The 18,832-nt window shown below is 44.0% G+C and overlaps 1 protein-coding gene across 1 annotated transcript in view; it reads left to right on the plus strand.

The window, feature by feature from the left end:
- LOC140738726 (histone-lysine N-methyltransferase SUV39H2-like) overlaps positions 1 to 18,832 on the plus strand; it is a 53,586-nt gene that overhangs the window by 1,808 nt on the left and 32,946 nt on the right. The window lies entirely within an intron of this gene.

Below are 18,832 nucleotides of genomic sequence, written 5' to 3' on the forward strand. Positions count from 1 at the left end.
GCCCCAACCAGTTCTTCCAAGTGAGGCAGCACTGCATCTGCGTATCTATTGGGGTTGTCTGTTGTGCCCAGTACTCCTGCTCCCAGTGGAGATGGTGCCTTCTCTGCATTGGTGAGATGCACCGACCGTAAACTGGGGTACCTCTGCACCATCTTCCACAAGTGGGGCTTCGCGGTGGCCAAACGTTTTAATTCCCATTCCCCTTCCGACGTGCCAGTCCATGGCCGCCTCTTGTGCCATGATGAGGGGGCAGCACCTTGTGTTTTATTTGTACTCCATCTGGGTACGCTCCAACCTCAAGTCATGAATATCGATTTCTCTTTCCAGTGAACAAATTTCTCTTCTCTCCCCCCCCTCGCCTTTTCTCTATTCCCTGCCTCAACCATCACCACTCCTGCAGTGTGTTCTACCCACCTACCATTCTGTGTGGTTAAAAAAACAACTACCTCTGACACCTGTGCTTTTTTCCACTCACCATGAAACAGGAGTTCCCAAGCTTTTTTATGCCATGGACCCCTACCGTTAATCGAGGGGTCCACGAACCCCAAGCTGGGAACCTCTGCTTTAAAAGGGTGTCCTTTGATATTAGCCCTTTCCACTCTGGGGAAAGAAAGGTCTCTGACTGTCCACTCTATATATGCTCGTTATCATTTTGAACGCCTCTATCAAGTCACCTCTCATCCTCCGTTGCTGCAAGGTGAGAATAGGGTGGGAATGGAGGATAGGAGATTGAGGAGCGACCTTATGAAGACAGGAGATTCTGTGGACATGAACCAGACACTCGAGTGGTATATTGCTTCCCAGTTGCCAGGGTCAGGGACATCTCAGATAGCATCCACAGCATTTTGGAGAGGGAGGGAGAGCAGCCAGATGTCTTGGTATGTATTGGTGCCAATGACATAGGAAGGAAAAGCAAAGAGGTCCTGAAAAGAGAATTTAGAGAGCTAGGCAGAAATCTGAGAAGCAGGACCTCCAGGGTAGTAATTTCTAGATTGCTGCCTGTGCCCACACCAGTGAGGGTGGAAACAGGATGATTTGGCGTGGCTCAGAAGCTGGTGCTGGGGACAGGGCTTCAGGTTTTTGGATCATTGGGATCTCTTCTGGGGAGGTATGACCTGTTCAAAAATGACGGGTTGCACCTGAGCCCAAGGGGGACCAATATTCTTGCAGGCAGGTTTGTTAGAGCTGTTGGGGAGGGTTTAAACTAATTTGACGGAGGGGTGGGAAATAGAGTGAGGGACTCAGGATAGGACAGATGATAAAAAAGCAAATTAGCATGGAGTCAGACTGTGAAGAAGGGCCGGCAGATGATAGGACAAAATTGCAGTCAACAGGGTGAGTGTCAGTGTATGAGGGATGCAGAATCAAAAAAGATAGAAAATACAGTGCACAAAGTGTTATACCTCAGTGCACAGAGTATAAGAAATCAGCTGGATGATCTTGTTGCACTTATACAGATTGTCGGGTATGATGTTGTGGCCATCACTGGATCGTGGCTGAAGGATGGTTATGGTTGGGAGCTGAATGTCCAAGGTTACATGTTGCATTGGAGGAATAGGGAGGTAGGCAGAGGAGGTGGCGTGGCTCTGCTGGTAAAGAATGGCATCAAATCAGTAGAAAGATGTGACATAGGATTGTAAGAGGTTTTATCTTTGTGGGTTGACTTAAGAAACTGCAAGAGTAAAAGGACCCTGATGGCAGTTGTATACAGGCAGTTATAACAGTAACTGGGATGTGGACCCTATTACAGCGGGAAATAGAAAAGGTGAGTCAAAAGGGCAATGTTATGATAGTCATGGGAGATTTCAACATTCAGATCGATTGGGAAAACCAGGTTGGTAATGGATCTCAAGAGAGTGAGTTTCCCTAAGAGATGGCTTTTTAGAGCAGTTTGTCATTGAGCCTAGGGGATCAGCTATTGGGTGTTATGTTATGAACCGGAGGCGATTAGGGAGTTTAAGGTAAAGGAACCCCTAGGAGGCAGTGATCACAATATGATTGAGTTCAGCTTGAAATTTGATAAGGAGAAAGTAAAGTCTGACATAACAGTATTTTGGTGGAGTTGAGGAAATTACAGTGATACGAGAGAGGGGCTGGCCAAAATAAATGAAAAAAAATGCTGGCGGGGATGACAGCAGAAGAGCAGTGGTGTAAGTTTCTGGGGAGAATGAGGAAGGTGCAGGGTAGATGTACTCTATAAATAAAGAAATACTCACATGGCAAAATAGTATAACTGTGGTTGACAAGGGAAGTCAAAGCTAATCTAAAAGCAAAAGAGAGGGCATACAACAAAGCAAAAATTAGTGGAAAGATAGAGGATTGGGAAGCTTTTAAAAACCTACAGAAAGTAACTAAAAGAATCATTAGGAGGGAAAAGGTGAAATAGGAAGACAAGCTAGCAAACAGTTAGATAGTGAGTAGTAAAAGTTTGTTCCAAGTATGTAAAAAAAAAAAGATGAGAATGGATATAGGACCACTAGAAAATGAGGCTGGAGAAATAATAACAGGGGCAAGGAGATGGCAATTGAACTAAATGGGTATTTTGCATCAGTCTTCACTGTGGAAGACACAAGCAGTGTGCCAGGTGTTGAAGGGTGTGAGGGAAGAGAAGTGAGTGCAGTTATTATTACAAGAGAGAAGATGCTCAACAAGCTGAAAGACCTGAGGGTACATAAGTCACCTGGGCCAGATAAACTGCACCCTAGGGTTCTGAAAGAGGTAACGATAGAGATTGTGAAGGCATTAGTAATGATCTTTCAAAAATCATTGGACTCTGGCATGGTGCCGGAGGATTGGAAAATTGCAAATGTCACTCCACTGTTTAAGAAAGGAGAGAGGCAGCAGAAAGGAAATTATAGACCATTTAGCCTGACCTCAGTGGATGGGAAGATGTTTGAATCAATTGTTAAGGAATAGGTTATGGAGTACTTGGTGACACAGGACAAGATAGGACAAAGTCAGCATGGTTTCTTAAAGGAAAATCTTGCCTGACAAACCTGTTGGAATTCTTTGAGGGGATTACAAGTAGGATAGATAAAGGGGATGTAGTGGATGTTGTATATTTGGACTCCCAGAAGGCCTTTGACAAGGTGCCATACATGAGGCTGCTTATCAAGTTAAGAGCCCGTGATATTACAGGAAGGTTACTGACCTGGTTAGAGCATTGATTGATTGGTAGGAGGCAGCGAGTGGGAATAAAAAGGATCCTTTTCTGGTTGGCTGCCAGCGACTAGTGGTGTAACGCAGGGATTGGTGTTGGGGCCACTTCTTTCTCTGCTGTATATCAATGATTTAGATGATGGAATAGATGGCTTTGTTGCTAAATTTGCGGATGATACGAAGATTGGTGGAGGGGCAGATAGTGTTGAGGAAACAGTTAAGCTGCAGAAGGATTTAGACAGATGAAATACAATGTTGGAAAATGCATGGACATGCACTTTGGTAGTAGAAATGAATATGTAGACTATTTTCTAAATTAGGAGAAAGTGCAAAAATCTGAGATGCAAAGGGACTTGGGAGTCCTTGTGTAGAACACTCCAAAGGTTAACTTGCGGGTAGAGTCGGTGTTGAGGAAGGCAAATGCAATGTTTGCATTCATTTCAAGAGGTCTGGTATACAAGAGCAGGGATGTGTTGCTGAGGCTTTATAAAGTACTAATGAGGCCTCACTTTGAGTAATGTGAGCAATTTTGGGCTCCTCATTTAAGAAAAGATGGGCTAGCATTAGAGAAGGCTTAGAGGAGGTTCAGAAGGGTGATTCTGGGAATTAAAGTGTTATCATAAGGTGAAGATTTGATAGCTCTGGGTCTGTACTTGCTGGAATTTAGAAGGATAAGGGGTGAACTCATGATAATCGTTGGGGATTTTAACACGTAAGTGGATTGGGAAAACCAGGCCAGTACTAGACCTCAAGAGAGAGAATTTGTAGACTGTCTAAGGGATGTTTTTTCAGAACAGATTGGCTGTGCTGGATTGGGTGTTGTGCAATGATCTGGAGGTGATAGAGCTTAAGGTTAAGGAACCCTTAGGGAACAGTGATCACAATATGATCGAGTTCATTTTGAAATTTGAGGAGAAACGAAGTTCCAATGTGTCGGTATTTCAGTGGAATAAAGGAAATGACAATGGCATGAAGGGGAACTGACCAAGCTTGACTGGAAAGGGACACTAGCAGGAAGGACAGCAGAGTAGGAATGGCTGGAATTTCTCTGAAAAATGAGGGAAGTGCAATACACATTTATTCCAAATAAGAAATTTGCGAATGGAGGGAGGACACTGCCGTGGCTGACAAGTGAAGTCAGAGTCTAAGTAAAAGCAAAAGGGGAGGGCATACGTTGAAGCCAAAGCTAGTGGCAAGTTAGAGGATTGGGAAGCTTTTAAAAACTTGCTGAAGAAAACCTAAGAAGGTCATTCGGAAGGAAAAGATGAATTATGAAAGGAAGCTCTTGACTAATATCAAAGAAGAGTCTACAATTTAAGGTTGTACATAGAACCTTAAGGATAGGATTCCACATGTCTAAGGATAAATTTGCTCGATTTTATTCTTATGTTAATCCAACCTGTGACAGATGTCATTCTGATGTTGCTTCATTGACCCACATGTTTTGGTCTTGCCCCTGCTTGCAAAATTATTGGAAAGATATTTTCGGTATTATTTCAGAAGTTCTGACTATTAAATTGCAACTGCATCCTATTACTGCAATTTTCGGTTTACCAATGGTGGATAATAGTTGTTTATCCCCCTCAGCTCGGCAGATGATTGCATTTGTTACGTTAATGGCTAGAAGATCTATCCTATTGAATTGGAAAGAAGTTAATCCTCCGACTGTATTTCACTGGTTTTCTCAAACTATTTCTTGTTTGAGTTTAGAAAAAATTAGAAGTGTTGCTTTTGACCCTTCAATTAAATTTGAAGAAACTTGGTGACCATTTATTCAGCATTTCCATATGAGCTAAACTGACTTTTCCTAAACCTTACTCTTATTATCCTTAATTATTTGGATGGAGGTACCGAGTTATTAACGCTGCTGTGTATATTTGACATAATGCAATGGCCCATGTTGGTTAGGTTTTTTTTTGGAGGTTTCTTTTTTCTTATTTACTCCTTTTTTCGTAATTACTATGAGTTTGGGAGGTTATATATGGATTATCATCTATTTGTATTTATACTTTAACCTATTAATATGTATTCTCAAACTCTATCTATGTTTCTCTTATGTTTGTTTAAAATTAATAAAAAAGATTTAAAAAGGAAAAAAAAGAAGAGACTAAAAACTTTAAAGTATATAAAGGGTAAATATAGGACCAATAGAAAATGACGCTGGAGATATTGTAATGAGAGACACAGAGATGGCAGAGGAACCGAATGCGTATTTTGCATCAGTCTTCACAGTGGAAGACATCTGCAGTATACCAGACATTCAAGAGTTTCAGGGAAGTAAAGTATGTGCAGTGAAAATTACAACTGAAAAGGTGCTCAGGAAGCTTAATGGTCTGAGGGTGGATAAATCTCCTGGACCTGATGGAATGCATCCTCGGGTTCTGAAGGAAGTAGCTGGAGAGATTGCGGCGGCATTAACAATGATCTTTCAAGAATCGATAGATTCTGGCATTGTACCGGATGATTGGAAAATTGCAATGTTACTCTGCTATTTAAGAAGGGTGGGAGGCAGCAGAAAGGAAACTATAGACCTGTTAGCCTGACATCACTGTTTGGGAAATTGTTGGAATCGATTGTTAGGGATGAGCTTACGGAGTACCTGGAGGCACAGGACAAGATAGACCAAAGCCAGCATGGTTTCCTGAAAGGAAAATCCTGCCTGACTAACCTACTGCAATTTTTTGAGGAAATTACAAACAGGGTAGACATAGGAGATGCAGTGAACATGGTGTACTTGGATTTTCAGAAGGCCTTTGATAAGGTACCGCACATGAGGCTGCTTAGCAAGATAAGAGCCCATGGAATTACAGGGAAGTTACTAGCATGGGTGGAGTATTGGTTGATCAGCAGAAAGTAGAATAAAGGAATCCTATTCTGGTTGGTTGCCGGTTACCAGTGGATTTCCACAGGGGCCGGTTTTGGGACCGCTGCTTTTTATGATATGTGCCAATGATTTGGACTATGGGATTAATGGATTTGTGGCTAAATTTGCCAATGATACAAAGATAGCTAGAGGAGCGAGTAGCATTGAGGAAACAAGAGAGACTTAGATAGTTTAGGGGATTGGGCAAAGAAGTGGCAAATGAAATACAATGTTGAAAAGTGTATCGTCATGCACTTTGGTGGAAGAAATAAATGGGCAGAGTATTACTTGGGTGAAGAGAGAATTCAAAATGTAGAGATGCAAAGGGACTTGGGAGTCCTTTTGCAGGATACCCTAAAGGTTAACCTCCGGGTTGAGTCAGTTATGAAGAAGGCGAATGCAATGTTGGCGTTTATTTCTAGAGGTGTAGAATATAAAAGCAGGGACGTGATTTTGAGGCTCTATAAGGCACTTGGAGTATTGTGAAAACAACACACACAAAATGCTGGTGGGACACAGCAGGCCAGGCAGCATCTATAAGGAGAATGCTGTGTTCCACCAGCATTTTGTGTGTGTTTGTTTGAATTTCCAGCATCTGCAGATTTCCTTGTGTTTGGAGTATTGTGTGCAGATTTGGGCTCCTTATTTTAGAAAGGATATACTGACATTGGAGAGGGTTCAGAGAAGATTCATGAGAATGATTCCAGGAATGAAAGGGTTACCGGATGATGAACATCTGGCAGCTCTTGGGCTGTATTCCCTGGAGTTCAGGTGAATGAGGGGATTCTCATAGAAACATTCCGAATGTTAAAAGGCCTGAACAGATTAGATATGGCAAAGTTATTTCCCGTGGTAGAGGAGTCTATGACAAGATGGCACGACTTCAAGATTGAAGGATGTCCATTTAGAACAGAGATGCGGAGCAATTACTTTAGTCAGAGGGTGGTAAATCTGTGGAATTTGTTGCCACGAGTGGCTGTGGAGGCCAAGTCATTGGGTGTATCTAAGGCAGAGATAGATATGTTTCTGATTAGCCAGGGCATCAGAGTGTATGGGGGGATGGCTGGAAGAATTGGATCAGCCCATGATTGAATGGTGGAGCAGACTCAATGGGCCGAATGGCCTACTTCTGCTCCTATATCTTATGGTCTTATCTCCATATAACCATATAACAATCACAGCACGGAAACAGGCCATTCCGGCCCTCCTAGTCCGTGCCGAACTCTTAATCTCACCTAGTCCCACCTACCCACACTCAGCCCATAACCCTCCACTCCTTTCCTGTCCATATACCTATCCAATTTTACCTTAAATGACACAACTGAACTGGCCTCTACTACTTCTACAGGAAGCTCATTCCACACAGCTACCACTCTCTGAGTAAAGAAATACCCGCTCGTGTTTCCCTCAAACTTTTGCCCCCTAACTCTCAAATCATGTCCTCTTGTTTGAATCTCCCCTACTCTCAATGGAAACAGCCTATTCACGTCAACTCTATCTATCCCTCTCAAAATTTTAAATACCTCAATCAAATCCCCCCTCAACCTTCTACGCTCCAATGAATAGAGACCTAACTTGTTCAACCTTTTTCTGTAACTTAAGTGCTGAAACCCAGGTAACATCCTAGTAAATCGTCTCTGCATTCTCTCTCTAATTTATTGATATCTTTCCTATAATTCGGTGACCAGAACTGTACACAATATTTCAAATTTGGCCTTACCAATGCCTTGTACAATTTTAACATTACATCCCAACTTCTGTACTCAATGCTCTGATTTATAAAGGCCAGCGTTCCAAAAGCCTTCTTCACCACCCTATCTACATGAGACTCCACCTTCAGGGAACTATGCACTGTTATTCCTAGATCTCTCTGTTCCACTGCATTCCTCAATGCCCTACCATTTACCCTGTATGTTCTATTTGGATTATTCCTGCCAAGATGTAGAACCTCACACTTCTCAGCATTAAACTCCATCTGCCATCTTTCAGCCCATTCTTCTAACCGGCATAAATCTCCCTGCAAGCTTTGAAAACCCACCTCATTATCCACAACACCTCCTACCTTAGTATCATCGGCATACTTACTAATCCAATTTACCACCCCATCATCCAGATCATTTATGTATATTACAAACAACATTGGGCCCAAAACAGATCCCTGAGGCACCCCGCTAGTCACCAGCCTCCATCCCGATAAACAATTATCCACCACTACTCTCTGGCATCTCCCATCTAGCCACTGTTGAATCCATTTTATTACTTCAGCATTAATACCTAACGACTGAACCTTCTTAACTAACCTTCCATGTGGAACTTTGTCAAAGGCCTTGCTGAAGTCCATATAGACTACATCCACTGCCTTACCCTCGTCAACGTTGCTCGTAACTTCTTCAAAAAATTCAATAACGTTTGTCAAACATGATCTTCCACGCACAAATCCATGCTGGCTACTCCTAATCAGATCCTGTCTATCCAGATAATTATAAATACTATCTCTAAGAATACTTTCCATTAATTTACCCACCACTGATGTCAAACTGACAGGTCTATAATTGCCAGGCTTACTTCTAGAACCCTTTTTAAACAATGGAACCACATGAGCAATACGCCAATCCTCCGGCACAATCCCCGTTTCTAATGACATCTGAAAGATCTCCGTCAGAGCTCCTGCTATATCTACACAAACTTCCCTCAAGGTCCTGGGGAATATCCTGTCAGGACCCGGAGATTTATCCACTTTTAAATTTCTTAAAAGCGCCAGTACTTCCACCTCTTTAATTGTCATAGGTTCCATAACTTCCTTACTTGTTTCCCACACCTTACACAATTCAATATCCTTCTCCTTAGTGAATACCGAAGAGAAGAAATCGTTCAAAATCTCTCCCATCTCCCTCGGCTCCACACATAGCTGACCACCCTGATTCTCTAAGGGACCAATTTTATCCCTCACTATCCTCTTGCTTTTAATATAACTGCAGAAACCTTTCGGATCTACTTCCACCTTATTTGCCAAACCAAACCAAACTCGTATCTTCTTATCTCATTGAAACCTTTCAAATATTAAAAGGCCTAGGCAGAGTAGATGTGGAAAGGATGTTTCCTCTGGTAGGGTAGTCTAGGATAAGAGGGCACAGACTCAGGATAGAGGCGCGTCTGTTTAAAACAGAGATGCAGAGAAATTTCTTTAGCCAGAGGGTGGTGAATTTGTGGAAGTTGTTAACACGGGCAGCTGTGGAGTCCAGGTTGTTGGGTGTATTTAAGGCAGAGTTTGATAAGTTTTTGATTGGACACACGGCATCAAAGGTTACGGGGAGAAGGGTAGGGAGTGGGGCTGAGGAGGGGAAAAAAGGATCAGTTGTGATTGAATGGCAGAACAGACTTGATGGGCCAAATGGCCTCATTCTGCTCCTATGTCTTATAGTCTTATGGGTGCTTATAAAATCACAAGCGACACAGATAAGCTCAGTGGTCAAGGTCTTTCTCACTGAGAGTCTTACTGGGAAGTGTGTGCTAATGTTGTGGAGATGGATCAGTTGGCCTTTGTGTCAGACGCAAGGGCTTGTGTATCTCAGTCTGTGCTCCCCAAAACTAATTTGGCCCGGGGATGGGAACTGGCATGATAGGCCGAGGATGAGGCAGTAAAGGCAGTGTGTGGTGAGACTGTGAGGAAGGACAGGCAGATGTTAGGGCAAAATTGCAGTCAGTGGGATGAGTTGAAGTGTAATCTGGAGGCAAAATTGAAGAGGCTGATGAATACAGGACTCAAGGTGTAATATTTGAATGTACGCAGTATACGGTAGATGATGTGGTTGCACAGTTAGACATTGTAGGCATGATGAGAGTAAGACATTGTGGATATTATTGAGTCGAGACTGAAAGGCAATGATAGTTGGGAGCTTATCATTCAAGGATGCACATTGTATTGAAAGGACGGGCAAGTAGGCAGAGGAAGTAGCTCTATTGGTAAACAATAAAATGAAATCCTTAGAAAGAGGTGACATAGGATCAGAAGTTGTAGAATCCTCATGGGTTAGAGTTAAGAAACTGCAAAGATAAAAAGAACCTGATGGGAATTATATCAAGGCCTCTGAACAGTAGCCGGGATGTGGGACGCAAATTCCAGTGGGAGATAGCAAACTCATGTCAAATTCACCCTGCAATTTGAGAAGGAGAAGATAAAGTCAGACGTGTCAGTATTACAGTGGAGTAAAGGGAATTACAGAAGCATGAAAGAGGAGCTAGTCAAAGTTGATTAGAGGGAACATTAGCAAGAATGATGGCAGAGCACCAACGGCTGGAGTTTCTGAAAGCAATTAGGGAGTGTATGATAGACACATCCCAAAGAAGAAGGCAGGATGTTGCAACTGTAGCTGACAAGGGAAAGAGAGGGCATATAACAGAGCAAAAATTAGTGGGAAGTTAGAAGATTGGGGAAGTTTTAAAAACCAACAGAAGGCAACTAAAAAGCCATAAGGGAAGAAAAGATGAAATATGAAGGTAAGCTAGTCAACAATATCAAAGGGGATACAAAACTTTTTTTCTGAATAAAAGGCAAGAGTAGATATTGGAGTGCTGGAAAATGGCACTGGAGAGGTAGTAATGGGAGGACGAGGAAATGGTGGACAAACTGAATAAGTAGTTTGCATCAGTCTTCACTGTGGAAGACATGAGCAGTAAGGTGGAGGTTTAAGAACGTTAGGAGCAGAAGTGAGTGCAGATGCTATTTCTAGTGAGAAGGTTCTCGAGAAACTAAAAGCTCTGAAGGTAGATAAGTCACCTGGGCCAGGTGGACTACACCCCAGGGTTCTGAAAGAGCTAGCTGAAGAGATGTAGAGGCATTAGTAATGATCTTTCAGATTCTGGCATGGTTCCAGAGGACTGGAAATTTGCAACTGTAACTGCACTCTTCAGGAAGAGTGAGAGGCAGATGAAAGGAAATTAAAGACCGGTTAGTCTGATCTCGGCGATTGGGAGGATGTTGGAGTTGAATGCTAAGTTGAGGTTTCAGGGTACGTCTTTGGACTGTGGGAGGAAACTGGCGCACCCGGAGGAAACGCACACGGTCGCGGGGAGAACGTTCAAAGTTCAAAGCAAACTTGTTATCAAAGTACATTATCTGTAACCAGATACAACGGAGATTCATTTCCTTGTGGGCGTACTCAATAAAGCCAATAACCATTACAGAATCAATGAGGGAATGGTAGCATTGAATGCAGAGGTGTAGTCGATAATGTGCATCCTGAAGTGTACATCTTCGCTGTCCAGATGTTGCAGGGTTGAGTGAAGAGCCAGTGAGATGGCATCTGCTATGGACAGTGTGCCGGTAGGCAAATTGGAGTGGATCCAAGTCTTGCCTCAGGCAGGAGTTGATATGTTTCATCACCAACCACTCAAAAAACTTCATCACAGTGGTATGCTACTGGACAACAGTCATTGAGGTAGGGTATCATGTTCTTCTTGGGCACCAGTATAAGCTTGAAGCAGATGGGTGCCTTAGACTGCCGAAGCGAGACGTTAAGTGATCGCAGCCGGTTGATCAGTACCAGTCTTTAGTTCTGCTTTTCATGGGTTTATCCTCCTGAAGGATGCGCTCATGTTGGCCTCAGAGACTGAAGTCACAGGGTCATCAGGGACTGTGGGAGTCTGTGATGGTTCCTCCATGTTTTGATGGTCAAAGCGAGGATAGACGGCGTTGAGCCCATCTGGGGGCAAAGCCCTGTTGTCACCTATGTCGCTTGATATCACTTTGTAAGAGATGATAGCGTTCAAGTCTGCCACAACTGTTGAGCATCCTTCATTGATTCGTTTAGTCCAGAATTGCCACTTTGCCTGTGAGATGGCTTTCTGAAGATCGTACCTGGACCTCTTGCAACTTTCTTGGTTGCTAGACCTGAATGCCTCTGATCTGGCCCTCAGCAGTTCGCAGATTGCACGATTTCCAGCACATCTTATGCACAAAAAACTTTCAAATTCAATCCAGGCAAAGTCCCCGTGACTCTTTACTGCATCCCTTCTAGCTTGACGACATCTTTCCTGTAGTATGGCACCCATAGTTGTGAACAGTGCTCCAAATAGACACAATGTTTTGTCTTGGACAAGCCCAGCATTCATTGACCATCCCTAAACACCCTGGGGAAGCTGGTGAGAGCCACCTGGTATCGAACACTGGTAAATGCGCTCCCACGGAGTTGCTGAGCAGGGCAATTCAGGGTTTATATCCAGTGTTTCCAAGCCAGGAAGGTGTGCTCCGTGGAAGGGAATATTTTGGGCCAAGATCACTCCCGATGAAGGGTCAACAATTTTTATCGATGCACTATCGAGAGCATCCTGTCAGGATGCATCACAGCTCTGCACGAGAAACTGCAGAGAGTTGTTGACACAGCTCAGCACGTCACAGGAACTAGCGCCCCCTATGGACTCTTGTTGACACTGCCCTCTGCCTCAGTAAAGCAGCCAGCATAATCGAAGTTACTACCCACCCCAGACATTCTCTCTTCTCCCCTCTCCCAGCAGGCAGAAGGTACCAAAGCCTGAAAACGCGTCCCACCAGGCTCAATGACAGTTTGTACCCCACTCTTATAAGACTTAAATGGTTCCTTAATATAAACTGGAGTGTTGACCTCACAATCTACTTCATGATCATCTTGCAGTGTGCCTGCACTTTACTCTCTCTGTAACTGTTACACTTTATTCTGAATTGTGCTGTTGTTTTCCTTTGTACTACCTCAATGCACTGTGTAATGAATTGATCCATATGAACAGTGTGCAAGACAAGCTTTTCACTGTATCTTGGTACATGTGACAATAATAAACCAGTTTACCAGTCTCCTTTTAGTATTGGCCATTTAGATTCGGTCTCCTCTACAGCCCTGTACTCACATACCGACTCTCGCCCTTTCTGTGTTCTTATCCTCCCCATGTGTAACCACAAGCACATGACTCTCTTCATTTCCACCCACTTGTACTCCCTATAACATAATCACTCGGCAACTGGTGAAGCTCCTTCAGTTTAGGGACCCCCAGATTCAGGAGATTCCCCCCCCCCCCCCCCAAACATCTTCATTTTCATCTCTTTCTCTCGCCCTCTCCTTCCCTCTCAAGCTCCCCCTCTCCCTTTCTTTTGCCTGCGCACTCATTTTTCCTCTGTGTGCTCTCTCGCCCACCATGACATTTCTGTCAGTGCCCTTTCCCCCCATTATGCTGTTACATGAATAACTTCAAACCTCACCTAACCATTAATTCCAAAGCTGTTTACGATGATGTAAATGTAATAGTTTAAAGTGTTTAGTTAACTATTGTAATTGATTAGAATAGTGATTCTCTTTTCCCCTCACAATAGTTGAACATACACAGGCATTGTTTGTTTAATCTATTCCTGTTATGGAGAGGAGCTGTTAAATTCAGTTACCTGGTGAAATGAATTCTGCTGCTTGGTTGTTGCAAGACACACACTATCTGTCCACACAGGTAGAAGTGCTTTGCAGTCTACCCCTGCCAGGTGAACACGTTGGGGGGAATGTACCGCTGAGCAGTCCAGCTGGATGTCCAGGAAGGGCAGTGTAGGTCAGTGGGTAAGGGAATCAAGTTTCTATTTCGGACTATTGAATTTAAACTTTAGCTTGCTGCAGTCGTTTCTATTTGCCACAGGAAAGAGGAGTAGAGTGTAAAAGCAAGGATGCAATGGTGAGGCTTTATAAAGCATTAGTCAGGCTGCACTTGGAGTATTGTGAGCAGTCTTCGGCCCCGTATCAATGAAAGGATATGCTGGCGTTGGAGAGGGTCCAGAGGAAGTTCATGAGAATGATTCTGGGAATGAAAGGGTTAATGTATGGGGAACATTCAATGGCTCTGCGCCTGTACTCGCTTGAGTTTAGAATAATTAGGGGGAATCTCATTGAAATCCAACGACTATATTGAAGGGCCCAGACAGAATGGATGTGGAGAGGATGTTTCGTATACTGGGAGATTCTAGGACCAGAGGGCGCAGCTTTAGAACAGAGATGAGCAGGAATTTCTGTAACGGAGTCCTTGCTTAACGGTATTGGTCCAAGGCATAAAAAAGATTGGGAAGCAAGCCCTGCTTTTGCCCTGTGGAACTTGACAGCTGTGGAAGCCAAGTCATTGGGTATATTTAAAGTGGAGGTTGATAAGTTCTTGATTAGTCAGCGTATCAAGGTTACAGGGAGAAGACTGGAGAATGGGGTTGAGAGGGATAATAAATCAGCCATGATGGAATGGCACAGTAGACTTGATTGGCTGAATGGCCTAATTCAGATCCTATGTCTTATTCCTATGGATAATAAGGAGGTGCGTTTACATAAGATACAATAGAATTTATGCAAATCTATACTCAAACAGACAAAGACTGACAAACAATGTGAAAAAGACAATAAGCTGCAAATAAAAAATTACTGAGAACATGAATTGTCAAGGGTCATGGAAAGTGAGTCTAGGTTGTGGAATCAGTTGAGAGTGGAGTTATCCACGCTGGTTCAGTAGCCTGATGGTTGTAGAGTAAAACTGTCCCTGCACTTGGTGGTGTGGGACCTTTTGCTCAATGGTGGTAGTGTGAAGAGCCTGGATGATGAGGGTCCTTCATGAGGGATGTTGCACTCTTGTGTCTCACCCAACCTGTCCAAGTCACCCTGCATTCTCCTAGCATCCTCCTCATATTTCACACTACTACCCAGCTTTGTGTCATCTGCAAATTTGCTAATGTTACTTTTAATCCCTTCATCTAAATCATTATATTGTAAATAGCTGCGGTCCCAGCACAGAGCCTTGCGGTACCCCACTAGTCACTGCCTGCCATTCTGAAAAGGACCCGTTAATCCCTACTCTGTTTCCTGTCTGCTGACCAATTTTCTATCCATGTCAGTACCCTACCCCCAATACCATGTGCTCTAATTTTGCCCACTAATCTCCTACGTGGGACCTTATCAAAGGCTTTCTGAAAGTCCAGGTACACTACATCCACTGGCTCTCCCTTGTCTATTTTCATAGTTACATCCTCAAAAAATTCCAGAAGATTAGTCATGCATGATTTCCCCTTCGTAAATCCATGCTGACTCGGACCGATCCTGTTACCGCTATCCAAATGTGCCATTCTTTCATCTTTTATAATTGACTCCAGCATCTTCCCCACCACTGATGTCAGGCTAACTGGTCTATAATTCCCTGTTTTCTCTCCCTCCTTTCTTAAAAAAGTGGCATACCATTACCTATCCTCCAATCCTCAGGAACTTATCCTGAATCTGTAGAAAAATGATTACCAATGCTTCCATGATTTCTAGAGCCACCTTCTTAAGTACCCTGGGATGCAGACCATCTGGCCCTGGGGATTTATTGACCTTCAGTCCCATCTGTCTACCCAACACCATTTTCTGCCCAATGTGAATTTCCTTCAGTTCCTCCATTACCCTAGGTCCTCTGGCCACTATTACATCTTGGAGATTGTCTGTGTCCTCCCTAGTGAAGACAGATCCAAAGTACCTGTTCAACTCATCTGCCATTTCCTTGCTCCCCATAATAAGTTCACCCATTTCTGCTTTCAAGGGCCCAACTTTGGTCTTAACTAACTTTTCCTCTTCACATACCTGAAGAAGCTTTTACTATCCTCCTTTATATTCTTGGCGAGCTTACCTTCGTACCTCATCTTTTCTCCCCGTATTGCCTTTTTAGTAATCTTCTGTTGCTCTTTAAAAGTTTCCCAATCCTCTTTGCTATGTTATACTTTATTTTTTTTTACTGTCCTTGACTTCCCTTGTCGGCCATGGTTGTCCTACTCCCCTTAGAATCTTTCTTCCTCTTTGGAATGAGCAGATCCTGCACCTTCTGAATTATTCCCAGAAATACCTGCCATTGTTGTTCCATTGTCATCCCTGCGAGGTTATCCTTCCAGTCAACTTTGGCTAATTCCTCCCTCATGGCTCCATAGTCCCCTTTGTTCAACTGTAATACTGACACTTCTGATTTTCCCTTCTCCCTCTCAAATTGTAGATTAAAACTTGTCATATTATGGTCACTACCTCCTACTAGCTCCTTTACCTTGAGTTCCCTTATCAAATCCGGTTCATTACACAATACTAGATCCAGAATTGCCTTCTCCCTGGTAGGCTCCAGTACAAGCTGCTCTAAGAATCCATCTCAGAGGCACTCCACAAACTCCTTTTCTTAGGGTCCAGTACCAACCTGATTTTCCCAGTCTACCTGCATGTTGAAATCCCCCATTACAACCGTAGTATTACCTTTGCGACATGCTAATTTTAGTTCTTGATTCAACTTGCACCCTATATCCAGGCTACTATTTGGGGGCCTGTAGATAACTCCCATTAGGGAGTTTTTGCCCTTACAATTTCTCAGTTCTATACATACTGACTCTAAATCTCCTGATTCTATGTCACCCCTCGCAAGGGACTGAATTTCATTCCTCACCAACAGAGCCACCCCACCCCGTGCCCACCTGTCTGTCGTTTCGATAGGACGTATACCCTTGAATATTTATTTCCCAGCCCTGGTCCTCTTGCAGCCATGTCTCTGTTATTCCTACAACATAATACTTGCCAATTTCCAACTGAGCCTCAAGCTCATCCACTTTCTTATACTTTGTGCATTCATATACAATACTTTTAATCCATTACCCCCCCCCCCCCCCTCACTTCTCACATTAATCCCTATTGCACTTGGCCATACACTCCAATCCCTTCCTGAGCCTTTGGCCCCGTCAATTCTGTTGCCTTTCTTAACTTTTCCCTTTAACTCCATCCTTACATTTCCAGTTCGTCTCCTCCCCTCCCAACACACTTATTAGTTTAAACACACCCATGTAGCAGTGGCAAACCTGCCTGCCAGAATGCTGGTCCCCTACCTGTTAAGGTGCAACCCATCCCTTTTGTACAATTCATCCTTACCCTAAAACAGATCCCAGTGGTCTAAGAATCTGAAACCCTGCTTGTCACACCAGCTCCTCAGCCACACACTGAGATCCCATATCTCCCTGTTCCTGCCCTCACCAGCACAAGGAACTGGAAGCAAACTGGAGATAACCACCCTGGAGGTCCTGCTTTTTCAGCCTTCTTCCAAATTGTCTGAAGTCACACTGCAGAATTTCTTTCCTCTTCTTCCCGATGTCATTTGTGCTGACATGCACTACCACTTCTGGCTGTTCACCTTCACCCTTGAGGATGCTCTGCAATCAGTCCATGATATGCTGGACCCTGGCTCCAGGGAGGCAACACACCATCCTTAAATCCCACCTGTTGCCACAGAAACCCCTTTCTGTACCTCTCACTATGGAGTTCCCTACTACCATGGCTCTGCCTATCATCTGTCTCTTCGGCTTTGCTTCAGTGTCAATTTTTGACTTGCAGACCTGTCTGCCTCTAAGACTGGCAGTGTCTTCTGTCCCAACAGCTTCCAAGAGGGTGAACCTGTTTTCAAGTGGCACATCCCTCGGGGTCTCCTGTACTTCAAGCATCCATCCCTTCCTCACCATTGCCCCCATTCTCTCCTCTGGTATCTTCAGTGTAACAATCTCACTGTAGGTCCTGTCCAGAAAACTCTCATTTTCCCAGATGAACCTGAGACCATCCAGTGCCCCAACACAGTCCTTCAGGAGCTGAACCTGGACACACTTTTCACAGTTGTAGCAACCCTGACCTCCCACATTGAGCAAGCATCACACTGAATCAGTTTACCTATCATCTCTTCACCACCTCTCACCCTCTCCAACTGTGGTGTAATCTCCTCACCAAAGGCTCTCAAACCAAAGACTTGCACTTCCCTCAACAGGGCCACTCCCCAAGTCAAAGTTCCACTCCTTTACTGGCTGCTCTGCTTGAGCTACTCCTCTATTTATTTGTCTGAGTTTTCAAACTACTTGGTCACCTGACCTCAATTGCCCAATCAGCTGCTTTCTGCTGAGTCTGAGCTATTCAAATCTTAATTGACTTGATTGCACAGTCCAACTGCCAAAACTGCCAGAATCTGTTGAGCCAAAGACTCGCACTTTCCTCACGAGGCACTTCCCTCGACAAGGCCGCACCCTGAGTCAAAGCCACAAAGCTCCACTCTTTTACTGGCCGCTTTCCACTGGGAAGGGAAGTGCTGTGCACTGGACACGTCACCAGTCAACGTTCCTGCCACAGCGTTGGGCGCCACAGTAGTGTAGCGGTTAGCACGGTACTATTACAGCTTGGGGCGATGGAGTTTGGAGTTCACTCCCAGCACAAGCTCCGTGAGGAGTCTTCACATCTTCCCCGTGGAATGCGCGGATTTTCCCCGCTGCTCTGGTTTCCTCCCACAGTCCAAAGGTGTACCAGGGAGTTCATTGGTTATTGCAAATTGTCCCATGATTAGGTTAGGGTTAAATCGGGGTTGTGGGGTCGCTGGCCGGGCGCGGCTCGAAGGGCCGACTCCGCACGGTATTGTTAAATAAATAAATAAAACAATATAAACAGATTGTCTCAGGAGATTAGCTCAATGTGTCTTCTGCCTTTCGGGGTGGTTGGGCCAAATGGAGAATTATTTTAACAGCAAAGAACAAGAAAAGCATGCATTTCTGTGGCACTTTCCCATTCAACAACTCCACGGGTACTTGGCAACTCTGAACTGTCACCGCTGTTCTCATAGCCAGTGGGTGCACAGGGAGGTACCAAACCATCATGAGATCATGAGCAGATAGTGTGTGTTGGTGATGTTAACTGGGAGAGGACATTTCTTGCAGAAGGTGATAAATCTCTGGAATTTGGAGGTTGAATCATTAAGCACCATCAGCACCCAGGACCTGCCATCTTCTCCTTGAGTCATTTG

The sequence above is a fragment of the Hemitrygon akajei genome, chromosome 14 (assembly GCF_048418815.1).
Source record: "Hemitrygon akajei chromosome 14, sHemAka1.3, whole genome shotgun sequence".
NCBI classification, from domain to species: Eukaryota; Metazoa; Chordata; class Chondrichthyes; order Myliobatiformes; family Dasyatidae; genus Hemitrygon; species Hemitrygon akajei.